This window comes from Mus musculus, chromosome 1, assembly GCF_000001635.26.
Source record: "Mus musculus strain C57BL/6J chromosome 1, GRCm38.p6 C57BL/6J".
NCBI classification, from domain to species: Eukaryota; Metazoa; Chordata; class Mammalia; order Rodentia; family Muridae; genus Mus; species Mus musculus.
The window spans coordinates 150,053,227-150,069,478 of NC_000067.6; positions in this window are offsets into that span (position 1 = coordinate 150,053,227).

A 16,252-nucleotide genomic window follows, 5' to 3' on the forward strand; every position below is an offset into this window, starting at 1 on the left:
AGGAAACAGTAAGCAATAGATGATGTAAAGTAAAAAAAAAAAAAAAGAAAGAAAGAAAGAAAGAAATCTCTTCAGGGCTTACTTCAAATTTTATTGGGTATAAATATACACTACTCTCTATTACTACACTTTAATGATTTTTAATTTTTTAAAAGTATATGAGTGTTTTGCCTACATGTGTGTGGGTACCACCGTGTGCTCTGTGTCCTCAGAGGATAAAGGAGAGTATCATATCTCCTGGAGCCAATGCACAAATAGTGGTGAGCCTCCTAATGCATTATGGGAACAGAACACAGGTTCTCTGAAAGAGCAGCGAGTCCTATAAACCATCTTTCCAGCCCTCCTCTCACTTCTTTTTGGTAACAGCAATCACTTTTTGGAAGAAATAATGACATCTATAGACTTTTATTTTGCATATCACTTGAGCATGCATTCATTAATTCCTTATCTATTCAGTTCATATTGACTCGACATACAGGAGGTGAACAGGAAAGAAAGAGTCTTATTTGGTAAGTTATTTTTCCTAGATAAGCTTTTTGCTGGGTCTGAAATGCTTTTAAGAGAAAAGTCTTCTTTGTAATCCTTATGATACTGGCTTATTACTAATATAAAACTAACTACTTATATAAAAGTGCAAAAGCAGAGATTTACTCTCATCTACAGAGAAGCTAAGGAAAGATGTACAGGTGGACTCGTGGACAAGAGATGAATAGAGATGAGCTATAGAGATAGATCAATGGGTAAGAAGAAGCATTCTCTCCACGATGGTGAGAGTGTGAGCACTCATAGACAATACTGGGTGTGGTCATTCATGCCTATGATTTCAGTGTTTTGAGGATCTGAGACAGGAGGATCACTGAGACTTACAAGTCATCAGTCTAGTTCTAAGGTCAGCGGTGACTCAGTCTCAAAGAACATGGTGGAGAATGCTACAGCTAAACACCCACATGGGTACACATACATGAGCATACACCATACACATGAACACTGTAGACAAAACACACTCACATGCACACACAGAAAGTGTAATCTCACTCTACTTTAATAAGTCCTGTAAACAAAGTCTACAGAACAAGTTGACATTAATACTACATGACTTTGATCAAAATTAAAGTAACCCAGGCAGGTGAGATTGTTGATTTGCCACCAAACCAGGTGGCCTAAGTTTGATAGTCAGAACCCCCAATGTAGAAAGAAAGAACTTACTCCTGTAAAACTGTTCTCTGACATACATGTGCGTTCTGTGGCATATATTCAACCATATATATGTGTGTATATATATGTAAGTATGGTGACCTGTGATTATTATTCACTCATGTAATTATCAGTAACAGTATTTTATAATTACTAATTTACTCAATGTTATCTTACAACTATTTTTACAAATCTTTTCACTTTAAATAATCTTGCCCTCATTCATCCAAATTTTGTAGATGTAGAGAACTGAGCTATGCACATCTCCATAAAAAGTTTAGGAAAATTACAAGCTGTCCATTGATAAAGCTTCACTGGAGTAGGAATAGCTGACTAATGACAACTTCTAACTAATTTGCTTAGCTAGCTTTGGGCTGTTCTTTGCCCTCAGGAAACTGCCACACCTAGATATTCGCCTAGGAAGGTATTCATTTTGGATTGTTCTAACAAGCTGCTCTGAATCGGAAGTACCAAATGAGGCAAAAACTAGAGTTTTGTCATCAATAGATGAATCACAATACTCGCTTGACTTGGCTACTCCCTGATATTATCCACCCTTTGTGCATGTGTGTGTGTGTGTGTGTGTGTGTGTGTGTGTGTGTGTGTGTGTGTGTGTTTAATCTGGAAAAGTTTAACTTCTGGCACAATCCATAGACAATTCAATTAAGTTATGTTTGGTAAATATTGTCCCTACTCTGTTACTCCTTGACAGGTATTGCATAAGAGACACTGGCAATCACACTCAGATAAGTAGGAAAACTATTTCAAAACATGGTAGATTTGCTAGTGTGCATCTTGAAAGCATCTTACTCTAGCTCTGTGCAATCAGGATGGTAGCAGGAGGCAGACACTAAGCTCAGCCCTTAAAGCCAACTGAATTTAAGCAGCATAGGTAACAATTGTCTTACACAGTACTAGTGTTTAACCTTCATCCTCCATGAGATATGCCCTCCTGCTGTTGTTAACCACATTTTCCGGGCTTTATCTCCATGTATATCATCCATTTGTTAGAATGAAGAGCAGTGATATACCCAGGGCCCAGTCTTTGAATGGTTTCTCCTTTCTTTCAACTTTCAATCCATCATTTTGCATTCAGTTTCCTGTTTTTCTATCTGATCCAGATGTTCAGAATTATTTATACAACTTTCAAATACTATTTCTAGTGCAATCTTCTCCACATATCCAGAACTATCCATTAAAAAGTAATATTTAAATTCCCTACTTCAAGAGCCAATAGACCCTGTACAACATATTCATAAGCAACTTATGCCTGGCATCACGGTCATCATATAAACCTAACATTTGTGAGATGGAAGTAGGACAAGCATGAGTTGAAGGACATCCTTGCTTATAAAGACCAGTCTCAGCTACAGATTGAGACTGTCTAAATTCCCCTATCCCCATAAACATGAAGTTCTTATATTGATCGGTAACATCTGCCCTCTATGTATTTTTCTTTTCAATATCTGTTCACATGGTAATTCCATATTTCAGGTTACTTAGAATGAAAAAACAACTTTGATGCTGATGTAACATTTGATTCCTTATCTTCATCCCTCATCTCACATAAGTTCATTAATAAATTATGTACTACTCTTTTACAATGTAACCATACTTGAGTTATTATTGACATCATCTCTAACCAAGGACACTTTTTCCTCCTTTCCTTTTCCCTTCTTTTCTTTTATATTTTCTTCTTTTCTTTTCTTTTCTTTTCTCTTCTTCTCTTCTCTTTTTTTCTTTTCTTCTTCCCTCTCTCTTATTTCTTCCTTCTTCTCCCCCTCTACCTCTTCCTCCTCTTTCTCTTCCTCTTCCTCCCTCTTCTCCTCCTTCTTGAGACAAAATCTTATTGGGTACCCCTGGCTGGTCTGGATTCCCTGTAGACCAGGCTTGCCTCACTCACAGATCCTGCACTGGCTTCCTGACCCTGAGATGAAAGGTTAGTTCCACCAAACACAAACTTAGTTACTTGTATAGTTCATCAGCATTATTATAATGACTTATTAATTTGCCTGTTCCCTTGTGTCCTTCTCTCTGACCTTTGCTCACCGATCACATGCTTGGAGACATCACTGTGTCCTGTTGCTATGGCTTTCCATTCCATTAAGAGAAAAGACAAAGGGCTTGTGATATAGCCCCATCTTGCCCCTCAATCTAAGCTCTTTCCACCCTCTCTCCTTTGTTCACACTGCTTTAGCTAGCATAGTCTCTAGGATGCTCCAGAAATTTGAGAAGACCCAACTATTGATTTGGTTCTGTGTGGGTAAAGGAGAGAAGAAATTAGGTTCACACCTAAATTTGAAACTGGGGCAAATGGTAGAATGAGCACAGATGATCTGCTCTGCATTCAATAGGAAAAGAGCCACTGAGAACAGTTATAAAAGCATTGAACTGAGTATTCTTTGAAATATCTATGTAACAATCAGTTTAGATGTGGTTTTTGGAGCTCAGAAGGATATCTCTGTTGTATATTTACATGGTTGAGCCATCATTGCTATGAAACAAAGCTATGAGACTGGAGATACAGAGTACTTCATTTAGCAATAGTATGGCTTTGAACTCCTTATAATAAATCAAGAAATAGACAACACTCTTCATCTGTGGTCTCTGTATTCAGGACTTCAACCAACCACAGATGACAATCTTTGAAAGCCAGGACTTGAACATCATCTTCCAGAGTCATGTTGTAAATCACTGTCTGCCTCTCCTTTTCACTAGTAAGATGGGTCTGAGTTTCAGACATCAGTTCTTCATACAACTCATTCAAAGGTCAAGAGCAGCCCTTAAACTGTGTGCTCCCCGTAACTTACTTGGGTCATAATTCTCTCCTAAATCAATCTCATGAATTAGTCTTTGTCATTAAAGGATGGATTGATATAATTGCATGACCAGCTAGTCCTGCTTTGCTTCTTTTTATTTTAATCCAGAAGAGCTTTCACTTTTATAAGGAAATGTACTAACACCCTTTGAATTGGTATTTGAAAAGAAAAAGTCTAGATTTTTCAAAGGTAGTGTTATGTGTGTGTGTGTGTGTGTGTGTGTGTGTGTGTGTGTGTGTGTGTGTGTGTGTGTTTAAGTTATGTTAGTTTATAAAAACTAAGTGTAAACAATCTCTGTGGTTTTAAACAACATTGTTTTGTTTTGTTTTGTTTTGTTTTGTTTTGCCACAAAGACTAGGCTCACCTCAAACTTACTGTATGACCAGGCTGGTTTCTAACTCATGGCCATCCTGCTGCTTTAGCCTTCTAAGTGTTACAGGTAAAAGCAACCTCACATAACTGAGGTAATAATATTGCAACTTAGGACACCTCAAGAAGACAGTGAATCAGCATGAAGAGATGACAGAAAATGGGGGGAAATGTGACATTATTTGGTTTAGGCAGTAAAAATAAACCCCGAGGGTTATTTGGTAACAGGTACTAGAACACTGTTGTGCTTATGCGAGTCCAAGTGTTGTCAAGAGAGGCAGACAAAAGGACAACAGCATGACTCTGTGAAGTGTCATGTGATAGAAAAGAAAGCAGAAGATAAGTGAGAGTGTGAACAGAATGCTCTTCTGTTAGATGAAAAACTGACTTGTGTATATCTAACTATGGAAAGGATAGATGGGAGATTGGAGAAGGAAGCGAGCTTCCTGTAAAGGAACAGAGGCAGGAACTCAAGAACACTGAAAATATCAGGTAGTCATGTCTTCCATTAGTATAAGAGGAAGGTATATCATTAAGGAAACATAAATACTTAGGAGTCTGTGTTTGTTTTTGTCTAATGAAAGCATGATAAGCAGGCAAAAGAAGCCAAGGTAGCAGGGCATTCCCCACACTTGGTTCAAAAGGTCAATACTGAAAGTTTATTAATACTACTGATAAAAATATCCAGAATGTGAGCATGGTGATGCACACCATAATCCCAGCAATGGAGAAAGTAAGCAAACCTAGAATTCCAAGCCAGCAGAATGATAGTAACATGTGCCCCTCCAGTAAATACCAGAAGTTTTTGAGATGCTCCTCTTCTGGGAAGGGAGAAGCATCTCAGATCTTTCTGACTATTTTTTTAATCACAGGTCGAAGTCATAGATACATTGATTTAGTATTTAATGTCAAGGTGAGATTACCAGGCACAGGGCAAATATCTGAGACCCCAACACTTGTGAGACTGATGCAGAAAGATTACCCAGGAGTTTGCTGTCAGCTTGGCCTAGGTGAATTATATGCCAGTGCTACATAGTAAGATACTGTTTCAAACAAAAGAAAAAAAGAAAAGAAAAAGAGGCAAGCAAATCAATCCAAACTGAAATAATTTTAAAAGTAAATGTGTCTTCTTTAAATAGGTCACATTTCCTTGAATTCTCTCAAGTCTAGAATTTCCTTCCCCACTCCTACACACAGAGGACTGTTTGAACAATGGAGGACCAGGAGGAATCTAGTGATAATCGAAGATGACAGTTCACTAATGACCCTAAGAATTTTTAACAAAAATTATGAGACTTCCATATTAAGATTTTAATTTTCTAAGTTAATTTTCATATGCAATACACAAATTATTCTATCCATACCTGTGATTTAAGAAAGTTCACCTTCAAGACAAAAGTGGATGTCAGAACTAGAAAAGGATTCTGTAGGCTGGATCACCCAGGTGCAGCACATTGTTGTGAATCACCTTGGGGTGTTCATCTGAGTCATCACTGACCCCAAATCACACTGTGCCTAGGTAGGAACAACAGTGTCTAAGCAACGAGAAGATGTGGGAGTGGGTGGTGGGGAAAGTGTACAAAGTGAAGAAGCTTCTGCCTAGCTGAGACAAGCCATGCTCCCTCAAAGGCCATTGGGAAATTCACTATTACATCCTGGATTGAAACTTCAGTCAAGGGTTAGAGTTGATGCTTATTGTTGTATTTAATTATTGGGTGTGGCCCTTCCCATTCTGGAATCAGCTAGATTTGTAGAGTTCATTCTGTGACGCTTTCGTTTGTTCATGCATCCCTGATTTGACAAACATTTATTGAATACCAATTTCATATCAGGAGTCAAGAATTCAGATGAATGTGGGCATTTTTGTTCAAGCACTTCACAGACTGGCATGACACTTTATACTCTAGTGTGAATGACTTTAATTGGATGGCTTCCATTGAATTAATCATTGCTATTAAAAGATTCATTCTTCTAAGTGTGTGTAATTAATAAATGCCTCCCAGTGTTCTGTTTTTTTTATTCTTTATATAAAAAAATCAGCTTGAAAAGGCAAAGATAGAGTATTGGTTCTAGCATAGAGGTCTTCTTCCAATATTTGTGTAATTAACTAAAGACATTACATTAAAACAAAAGAAGAGCATAGTCAGGCACAGGATTACAGTTTAATCCCAGCACAGAGAAGCAGAGAAACTGAAATGTGGAAGCCAGCCTAGGCTACACAGTGAGATCATATTGGAAGAAGATAAAGAGGAAGAGAAGAAGGAAAAGAAGAGATGAGAGAATGAAACAAAGGCAGGCAGATCAAGGCATATACCAAAGGAGAGTTATGTAGCAAACACCTTATAGATAAGATTCATAATTGATAGAAAAATGCACAAAGAAAAATACTAAAAGAATGGCCTTAGGTAAATTCAAAGATTGAAAAAAAAAAACTTCCCATCACCTTGGTAGACTAGCCTACTTCTAGAATTGTTTTCTCTTAAATATGAAGAGGAGTATTTGTGTAAAACAATTAATACAAGTTAAATGCATGTATTTAACATCTTGTTTTGTAAGCTAAGTTAATGTGATGGCTTCTCATGGTTTTCAACTTGATTCCAACTATAATCAACTAAAATTCAAGTGGCCAGGCATTGCTCTTTTGAGGGATTTTATTGATTGGATCATTTGAAGTTGGAAGATCCACCGGAAACCTGGTGGCAGCCCACATAAAAGGACATAGAAGAAGAAAGTTTTACTTTTAATCTGCTTGCCTTCCCTCTTCCTGGCAGTTTATCTATTCTGCTCCTGAGGCATTTCTTCACTCGTATTAGAATTCCAATGAAGACTGGAGACTAGCTCCTCTCTAAAAAACTCCCAGGACTCCAGCACTAGAGTGGGACTAAGGAGAGAGCCAGTTTTATGATCTTTCTGTCAGAAGACAGCTATCATTGAATTACTTGGACCATAGCCTATAAATAAATCTTTTAAAACACATACACACCCTAGTTCTGTTCATTTCAAGTACTCTTACTAATACAATTAACTTGATTATTTTTATACTTCTGAGATTCCAATAACCACTCACACTTTCCATGGTTACCAGTGGTCATAGCTAATTAGCTATAAGTGAATCAATCAAAGGATGGTCATGTTCCTCCTACCGGCATTCTCATGAATCCACCTCATAGCACAATCACTTTGCCATCATCTTCTTCCTTCATTATTTGTTCGTTCACTTGTTTAAACATTACCGAGCTCTAAGCACATCAAGGCAGAATGATAGACATACCTTGTTTTCAACAAGCTTATACTCAACAAAGGATTTTGCCCCCAAAACCCACATATGAGAAGTCAGGAAAGAGATACATGTGTGACAAATAGAGTGAGCTGAGAATTCTGGTGTGAGTAACAGGGAACAGAGAAGTCTGTGGGGAAAACAGTATCTAACAGGGCCTGGAGCTGAATTTAAGCAGAGATGAATGCAAGACTAATATAGGCCTGAGACATGAATATTGTGAAAAGATTAAGCATTCCATGTTGGCAAGAATATGATCGAGAGATCTGGAAGATGAACTTGGGCCAGGAAATAATTATCTGAACATTAGATAATCGTATTTTGAATCTAAGCAGTAGATAAAGAACAATAAATAATTAAAGAGAAAAAATCTTATCCCACATTCAACCATATAAACCTAGACACAGCTGGGAATTAAGGAAGTAGAGAGTCTCTAGTCCTCTAAGAATAAACCACCCTTCCCACCTGGGCCCACCATCCACTGGCTTTACACCATGCAAACCACAAATAAAGCAACTATCACAAATCACTCAAAATGTGCCATGTTAGGTGTGGTTGGGAGGGGTTTCTAAAGTTTTCTCAGCTTGCCAGAATACATTCATACTCCAATTAGTAAATCATTTCTGTACCTACATGACAAGACTCGTCTCCATGATTCAGTCTATGTGTCATGCTAACCCTTGGCATGACCATTGCTAGAGTGTGGAAAACTTAATATTTCTATCAATACAGGTTACTCTGCAAAATGCTGTGGTCTGTCACACAGGCAGAGAAAAGGTTGGCCTTGAGCTTCGGATTGTCCTGCCTCCAGCTCCCAAATGCTAGGATATCAGACCGTGCCTCCCCACCCAGTGCCACTACCAGTTTTACATGATGTTCGTCCAGTATAGAGCTAACTCTAAAATCCTTATGTGGCTCTTCATTACATTTTTTATGTCCCCAAATGCTACCATAATATTACTAAATATTAGGCGCTCAAATGTTTCCATCCAAAGCAGCATGTAATTTTAATTACTTGAATGTAAAATGTTTGATCTCATTCTTGATGTTTTGCTTCTAACTAGAATTCTTTGAGGATAAAGATTAAAAACTGTGGTGTAACCTTTACTTTGTACAAGGGGGTTAGGGTGGTGTTTTGTTGAAGAAAATGCAGTTTTGTTTTGTTTTGCTTTGGTTTTGTTCTCATTTTCCTTATATGTTATTGTTTTTCCTTTTGCTTTACTCTAATGGTTGAAATACATAAGTTCATATAATGTCTGTCTAATTTTACAATAAGGGTGACTTTTTATTTAACTTTTTATTGATTCTTTGTTAAGTTTCCATCATGCACCCAAACACCATTCATCTCTCCATTCCCTTGTACCTGCCCTCCACCCTTTCAACCTATCTTCCAAAAGAAAATTAAAAGCTCATTGTGAAAGCTGAAGTGCTTCAGTGTGTGTCCCCAAACAGACACTTTATCCACACAATGATTATTGCAATGGGTCTGGTTTGAGGTCTCTGGCTTCTACTTGCTTATTAATGCTAGATCCTCACTGGGACTCCTCTCAGATATCCTGTTATTGGCTTATGTCATGGAATCCTGCAGGTTTGGATCTGTAGGACTAGTCCCTTCTGTGTTCCAGCAGTTTATATGGGTAGATGTTGGGTAGACCAACTCAAAGCCCTGAGTCTTGGTGTGGGTGATATCTGAGCTGGTCAGCCTGCCAACTCTCTAGCACCCATACCACCAGAGTGAGCTCTCCATTACTGACCCAACTAGTCTATCCAACATCCAACACTCCAACCAACAAGGAGAAGACCCAGCTCTCCAGATCTCATGCCTTGGTGCTGGCTCACCCACAACCCTCACAACCAGGGCCAGCTCTACTGTGCTGCCCAGGTGAGGTTCAGAGCCCATGTGTTGCAACCAGTGAGGGTCAAGGACAGCTCTTCCACTCTCATGACTGCAGGGCCAGCTCACCCACTTGCTGCAGGTGGTGAGACTGGGAGGGAATCTCTTCCTTGCCTGCCCATGGCACTCCATGGCAGGGGCAGCTCTACCATGCTTACACCCTGGGGCCAGCTCACCTGCACCTCCTGCAACTCAGGCCAACTCTATGGTGTGCTCCTTGGGTGTGGCTGCTCTCCCAAATACTGTAGCTGAAGAGGAATGAGGTCAGCTTTCCCTTGATGCTTAGGTGAGGGGTAGAGCCAGGTCTGCACAGTCCTCAGACATCAATATGGTAGCAGCCTGGACCAGAAATATCCACCTGGTGTTTGGTGGTAACAAATTCCTGCTGCTGCTGCTGCTGCTGCTGCTGCTGCTGCTGCTGCTGCTGCTGCTGCTGCTGCTGCAATTACACAGCCAAGGACCCAGACATGGCCCTCGGTAGCAGCACAAGCCAGGGCCTCATCATGGTCTTTGGTGGCATTGCCAGCTCCTCACATCAGGCTGTTCCTCACTACCTCAAATCTCTAGTTCTGCCTCCCTTCATGGTACACACATCCTTCTGCCTCTCTTTCTCTTCTGTCTCTACACCATTGATTTGCTCATCTTAGTTGGACCTGGGGTCTAGGGGTGTCTGGGATCATCTCAGGTGTGGTCTCAGAATTGAGTCACCAGGCAGGGTCATCCATGACTTGCACCCTGCCAGAGCTGTGAGGCACAATGGTTCAAGCCTTCAGTCCCAGCATGCTGAAGCAGAAGATCACTATGAGTGTGAAGCCAGCCTGGTCTACATATTGAATCTGGACCAAAGGCTATCAAAAGAGAGTTTATATAAAAAGAATGCAAACAAACAAACAAACAATCAAACAAACAAATATACAAGCCAAAGCAGGAGGACCCAAAGTTCTGTGCTAGCCTGGGCTACTAAGTTGTGTTCAAGGCCAATTTAGACAATTTTTGATAATTTGTCTTGAAATAAAGGTGACAAAAGACTGGGCCATAGCACAGTAGTCTAGCATATGCAGAGTCCTAGAGTCAGTACTCAGACGTGTGTGTGTGTGTGTGTGTGTGTGTGTGTGTGTGTGTGTGTGTGTGTGTGGTGTGTGTGTGTGTGTGTTTGTGTAACCTATCCGGTTCTATGTCCTTTATTTGGAATACTTAGTGAGATTACTAACTTAATGGCTAAATGTTCTTATAGAAAGAAGTTATTCTAAAATTAAGAACCATGATATAGTCAGGCATGGTGGCTCATTCCACTAACTGAGCACTTGTAGGGGTTGAAACATGCAACCCACTGAGAGTTCAAGGCCAGCATGAGCTACATGGTGAATTTGAAGATAACTTAACTTAAAATGTAAGACACTATCTCCAAAGAAAAGCATAAAATGAAACTCAGCATATGAACAAAATATGCTTGATATATTTGACTTAGAAGCAGCATATGTTATGAAACTTCTTCAAAGTTTTCCACAAACTGAAAGTGAATTTTTCTCCTGAAATCTAGTCTGCTGCTTAAGGAATACATTATACCAAACAATGTTTGTCATTTTCATCCTCCCCTGGCTCATGCAATCCTAGCACTTTCCTTACCTATTCATCTCAACTTTTGTGGATTTGCTGTTGATATAGCCTAATGCTCACAAACACTTTCTGGGTCAATTACTCATCTGCCTTCCTCTTTCAGTTCTTGCTGGACACTGTTACAAAGTTAATTGTCACAATACACCATTATATTAGTCTCTAGTATAAAATACTAAGCACATATGATTAACATATGTGGTTAGAAAATGGCAAATAGCTGTGAATCTCAGCACTCAGGAGGCTAATGCAGGAGGATCAAAAGAGGGTTTGATGCAGACCCACTTGGGCTACAAGTGGAGTTTCAACCTATATAACTTAATCTTGTCAAAAACAATATTAAACCCCCCAAAAAAGCCTTCTCAATAAACAAAACTTTTATCAGTACATCTACTGATGGACTGGGGATATATCTGAATTGATAGTGTATTTGTCAAAGCTCTGGGTTGAGACTCCAACACAGGAACATTAATGAAGGAAGCAAAGGCAGAGAATTAGGAGGCTCAGAGTCATTCTTGAATTTGTTTAGGAAAGCTTGGGACAGTCTCAAAAAAAAAAAAAAGGTGTCAAAAAAGACGAGGTGGGGGTAGTGAAGAAAACCTAACAATGTGACATTGTGATGAAATGTCTAAAGAATTAATGTAGTTGCGTTAGTTGGAGGTAGGTGAAAGGGCACAGGATGATGTCAAGCACATGTTTCATAGATGTATCATAGACCAGGGAACAAACTGGAAATTTACATTTGTAAGACTTTTATTATGTGGGTTTTTTTTTAATGTCAAAGAAAAGTTAAGAGAGAAAAATCCCTCTAGTTCTTAGTCAACCTCTCCCCAAAATGTGAAATGCTAACTCAGAGGAAGGATACTGAGAAACAAAATATTAAAGACAAATTTCCATTTAAGATTGGACATAATTTATGCTACTGCAATGACTTCTTATGGGCCTCCAAAACATTTCATACCCTTATTAAGCCAAGTAGATGGGGGTATACTACTGTAATCCCAGGAGGCACGGGCAGGTATATTATTGCCAGTTCAAGGCCAGGCTGGTCCACAAAGTAAATCCTATGCCACCCAGGAAGATACACCAAGACCTTGCCCTTCCCCCAAAAAACCCTAAAAGAAAGCAGGAGTTTCATGAGATAAACCTTTAATAACCAAGTCTCTTTTCATAAGCACCATCTTATAGGAAAGTATGTGTGTTTGTACAGACTTGAGAAGTCATAGATTCTCAAGTCTCTAAAAGTGGTGATCAACTCCTATAATCGTAGCATTCAGGAGAGTGAGACAGGAGGATGGCCATGAGTTTGATGCCAGCCCAGGGATGAGTACCATACCAACCTGAGCTTCTCATAGTCAACCACTCAAAGAGATTCTTAACAGAAATACAAGTAAACAAAGACCCAAAATTCTTAAGTAAAGTCCCATGGGAGCTGAGGCAATGGCAGGAAGTGAGACAGAAGGCAATGCTGCCACAACTCTACCACAGTTAAGAAATCTAAATAGTATATGAGCAAATCTACGGGGCATGGATGTAGATTTGCTCATATATTATTGCTCATATACTACCTCCCCCACCCCCATTCACTGCTAATCTGTTTTTGCTTTCAGAGTTTCTTTTATTGAGACAGAATCTCTCTATGGAGTTCAGGCTGGCTTCAGATGCAAGATCTTTCTGCCTCAACCTCCCCAGTGCTGTGATTATGATGGACATAGCCATGCCCAGTTAAAATCTCTAAATGTACTCTCCATACTTACAAAGTAAAAATGAGACCATGTCAGTGGGATAAATTTATAACTAACATTACTAAAATTACATGGTTTAATTAATGAAATGATCTTTAAACACGTTCTCAAGATCTGTAATTTTCCATTTTAAGAGTTTTCACCATGTTCAAATAAGGATGGAAAAACACAGACCAGCATCTTCATAGAGATAATGAATTATCAGTCAAAATGGTTAAGGGGCTACTTTCACCTATAGTTAATTTGTGTGAACTATGCATTCACCAAAAAGTACGCATTCTGTGTCTATAGGAATGGTACCAAATCCTAAGGATAAAATATGAATAAAAAATAAAGCAAAGATCTAGCTTGCTCTTGTGGATGCTGTACCTCCCAATTAGAGTATTTTCATGTGTTTAAGCATAAGTCTTCATTGCTTTCAATGAGTCAGTATCTTACTGACATTTAAAAAAGCAAGGGCTGGGTATGAAGTACAAACCTATCATCCCAGTTCTTGGAAGGTACAGGCAGGAAAATCAAAAGTTCAAAGCCATCTTCAGCTACATAGTAAAAGTTGAAGCCAGCCTGAGCTATAAAAACAAACTTATAAACAAACAAACACTACATTAAAGAAACAAATGTCTTAATTCAAAGCAGGTTAATAAGAATCTGGTATATATGAATTCAGTAGTGTGCCATGCCGGGTACACAGGTTGACTACTGCTGCATGCCTGTGATCCTGGGACTCAGAATGAAGAACTTTTGGAGCTTATGAATAGATATAGAGACAGCTTTTCTCAGAAGGTAAAAATTAAAAATTAAAAAATAAACACAAAATCCACATTTTTTTGAGTTCACATGTGACTAAAAGTTATTGACCAACAAGTTGAAAAGATTATGGAATAAATTTTGGGTCTCTTGTGGCCAAATGGAAAAATTGTAACATGCTTAGGGAATCTTTTCCTATAACTTAAGATTAAATAAATATCCCAAGTGGTCTTTAGTCATAAAATGAATGAATACCATCCTAAAAGAAATAGTCTCAGCCACATACCATAGGACATGCCTGTAAACCTAGAACTAAGAGAGAATTTCCACAAGTTTGAGGCAAACCTAGGCTGCAAAGGGAGAACATATCTCCAGCCAATCAACTAGCAATGAAATGAAAAAAGCCAAATGGATGGAGTGTTTTCTTGTACTGAAAAGAGGTGTGTGCCAAGGATTTGGCAAGAATCCTTTACTCACTGGGTCAACTTCTACTTTGGGATAGGGAACCAAGAGATAAAAAGATAAGTGAGTTAAAATTGTAAATAAAGATATAGACAAAATGTTCAAACCCATTCTTTGAATTGAAGTTGAAAAGACATAATTCAAGGACTTCAGTGTAATTCTTGGTCCATTTGGATTCTTATAACAGTATCACAGAGATGCTAGGAAGCAACAGTGTCTTGGCTTGTTTGCTTTCTACTGATGTGGAAAACATGAGGAGGAAAAGGTTTATTCTAGTTTACAATTTATAATACATAATGAAGTGAAGTCAGGACAGGAACTAAAGGCAGGAACCTAGAGGCAGGAACTAAAGCATAGGTCATCGAGAAATAATGCTTACTGGCTAGTTCCCCCTAGCTTTCTCAGCCTGCTTTCTTATATATCCCAGGACCACCTGCTGAGCTGTAGCACTGTACCCAATGAGCTGGGCCTTCCCACATCATTCACTAATCAAAAAATTCCCCATATTTAGAGTATAATAGAGGCATTTTCTCAATTGATATTTTCCACTCAGATAACTCTAGCTTCTCTCAAGTTAACAAAACTAACCAGGACACAAAGCAATTTGTTTTCTCAGCCTGCTTTCCCAGGACTTATTTTTCTTATATTTCTCAAGACTTATATTTCTTATACTTCCCAGTAGATGAATTTTAATCCAGCAATATGGCTGCTGTAATCACCTAGGGAGACCTTCTAGACACGCTTAGTACACACCTTTAAACAATGAAGTTAAGTAGAAAGGCCCCAAAAAGGATGTTTCAATTCCACTTCGAAGGAGGAAGGAAATAATGGCAGGAAGCACAGGGAGGGAGAGATCTGGGTGGGAGAGGGGAGGGGGAGGGGAAAAGGGGAACAGGATCAGGAAGTGGGGGGGGGGGGTAGCAGGAGAGAAGCCCAGAGGGCCAAGAGAATGAATGGAGATAAGCAGCACTGGGGGGGTAGGGGGGTGTCTCTCTAGACAGTACCAGAGTCCTGGGTTGTGAGAGACTCTAAGGACTCCAAAATGCCGCACATTGGGAGTGGGAACTCGAAGCGCCCACTTCCAGTAGATAGAGAGGGCCTGAAGTGGACGGACAGGGTTACTAACCTACAGTCAAAATTTCTGACCCAGAACTATTCCTGTCTAAAGGAACTGCAGGGACAAAAATGGAGAAGAGTCTGACGAAAGGTGATCCAGTGTCTTGCCCAACTTGGATTCCATCTCACGGTGGGGCACCGAGGCCTAAACTATTACTGATGTTATGATGACAGATAGGAACCTAACATGGCTGTCCCGAGAGGTTCTACCAGCACCTGACTGAGACAGAAGCAGATACTTACCCCCAACCATTGAATTGAAGTTAAAGACCCCTATGGTTGAATTAGGGGAAGGATTGAAGAAGCTGAAGGGGAGGGCAGCAATAGGAAGACCAGCAATCTCAACTTACCCAGATCCCAGGGAGCTCCTAGAGACTGAGCCACCAACCAGGAGCATGAAAGGGCTGGTCTGAGGCCTGGGGCACAAATACAGCAGAGGACTACCTGGTCAGGCCTCTGCTTAACCCTTGAGAGAAACTTGAGGGCTCAGAGAAGGGGGGAGCCTGATGGTGGGGGCCATGCTCTCAGAGGCAAGGGGAAGAAGGAATGGATGAGGAACCCTGGGAGGGGGGAGTGAGGGGGACACAATGGGAATGTAAATAAACAAAACAATAAAAATGGAAAAAGAAAAAAGAAAACAATGAAGTTAAACTTACTTGGTAGAAGGACGCATCATGTTTGAAAGTAATGTCTAATTGGGTGATAGAAAAAGTGACAAAGCAGAGAAAGATTTCACAGAATAGGATATGCCCAACTCTCATGTGAAGGAAAGAAGAGAGGCAACATAAGAGGGTTCATTCAGAGGGAGAGGAGAGAGTGGTCGGTTTTTACTGTGAAAGTTGTACATAGACAGGTTGCAGAGAGAGAATGAGTTAGACACAAGTGAAGACCAAACAAGTCAGACAATGGGAAGGAGCTAGAAGATTAGAACTCGCTAGACATCCTAGTGAGTTCCAAGATAGCCAGTGAGACCCTATCTTAATTACCCCCACCCCTGGAAAAAATTGTCACCATA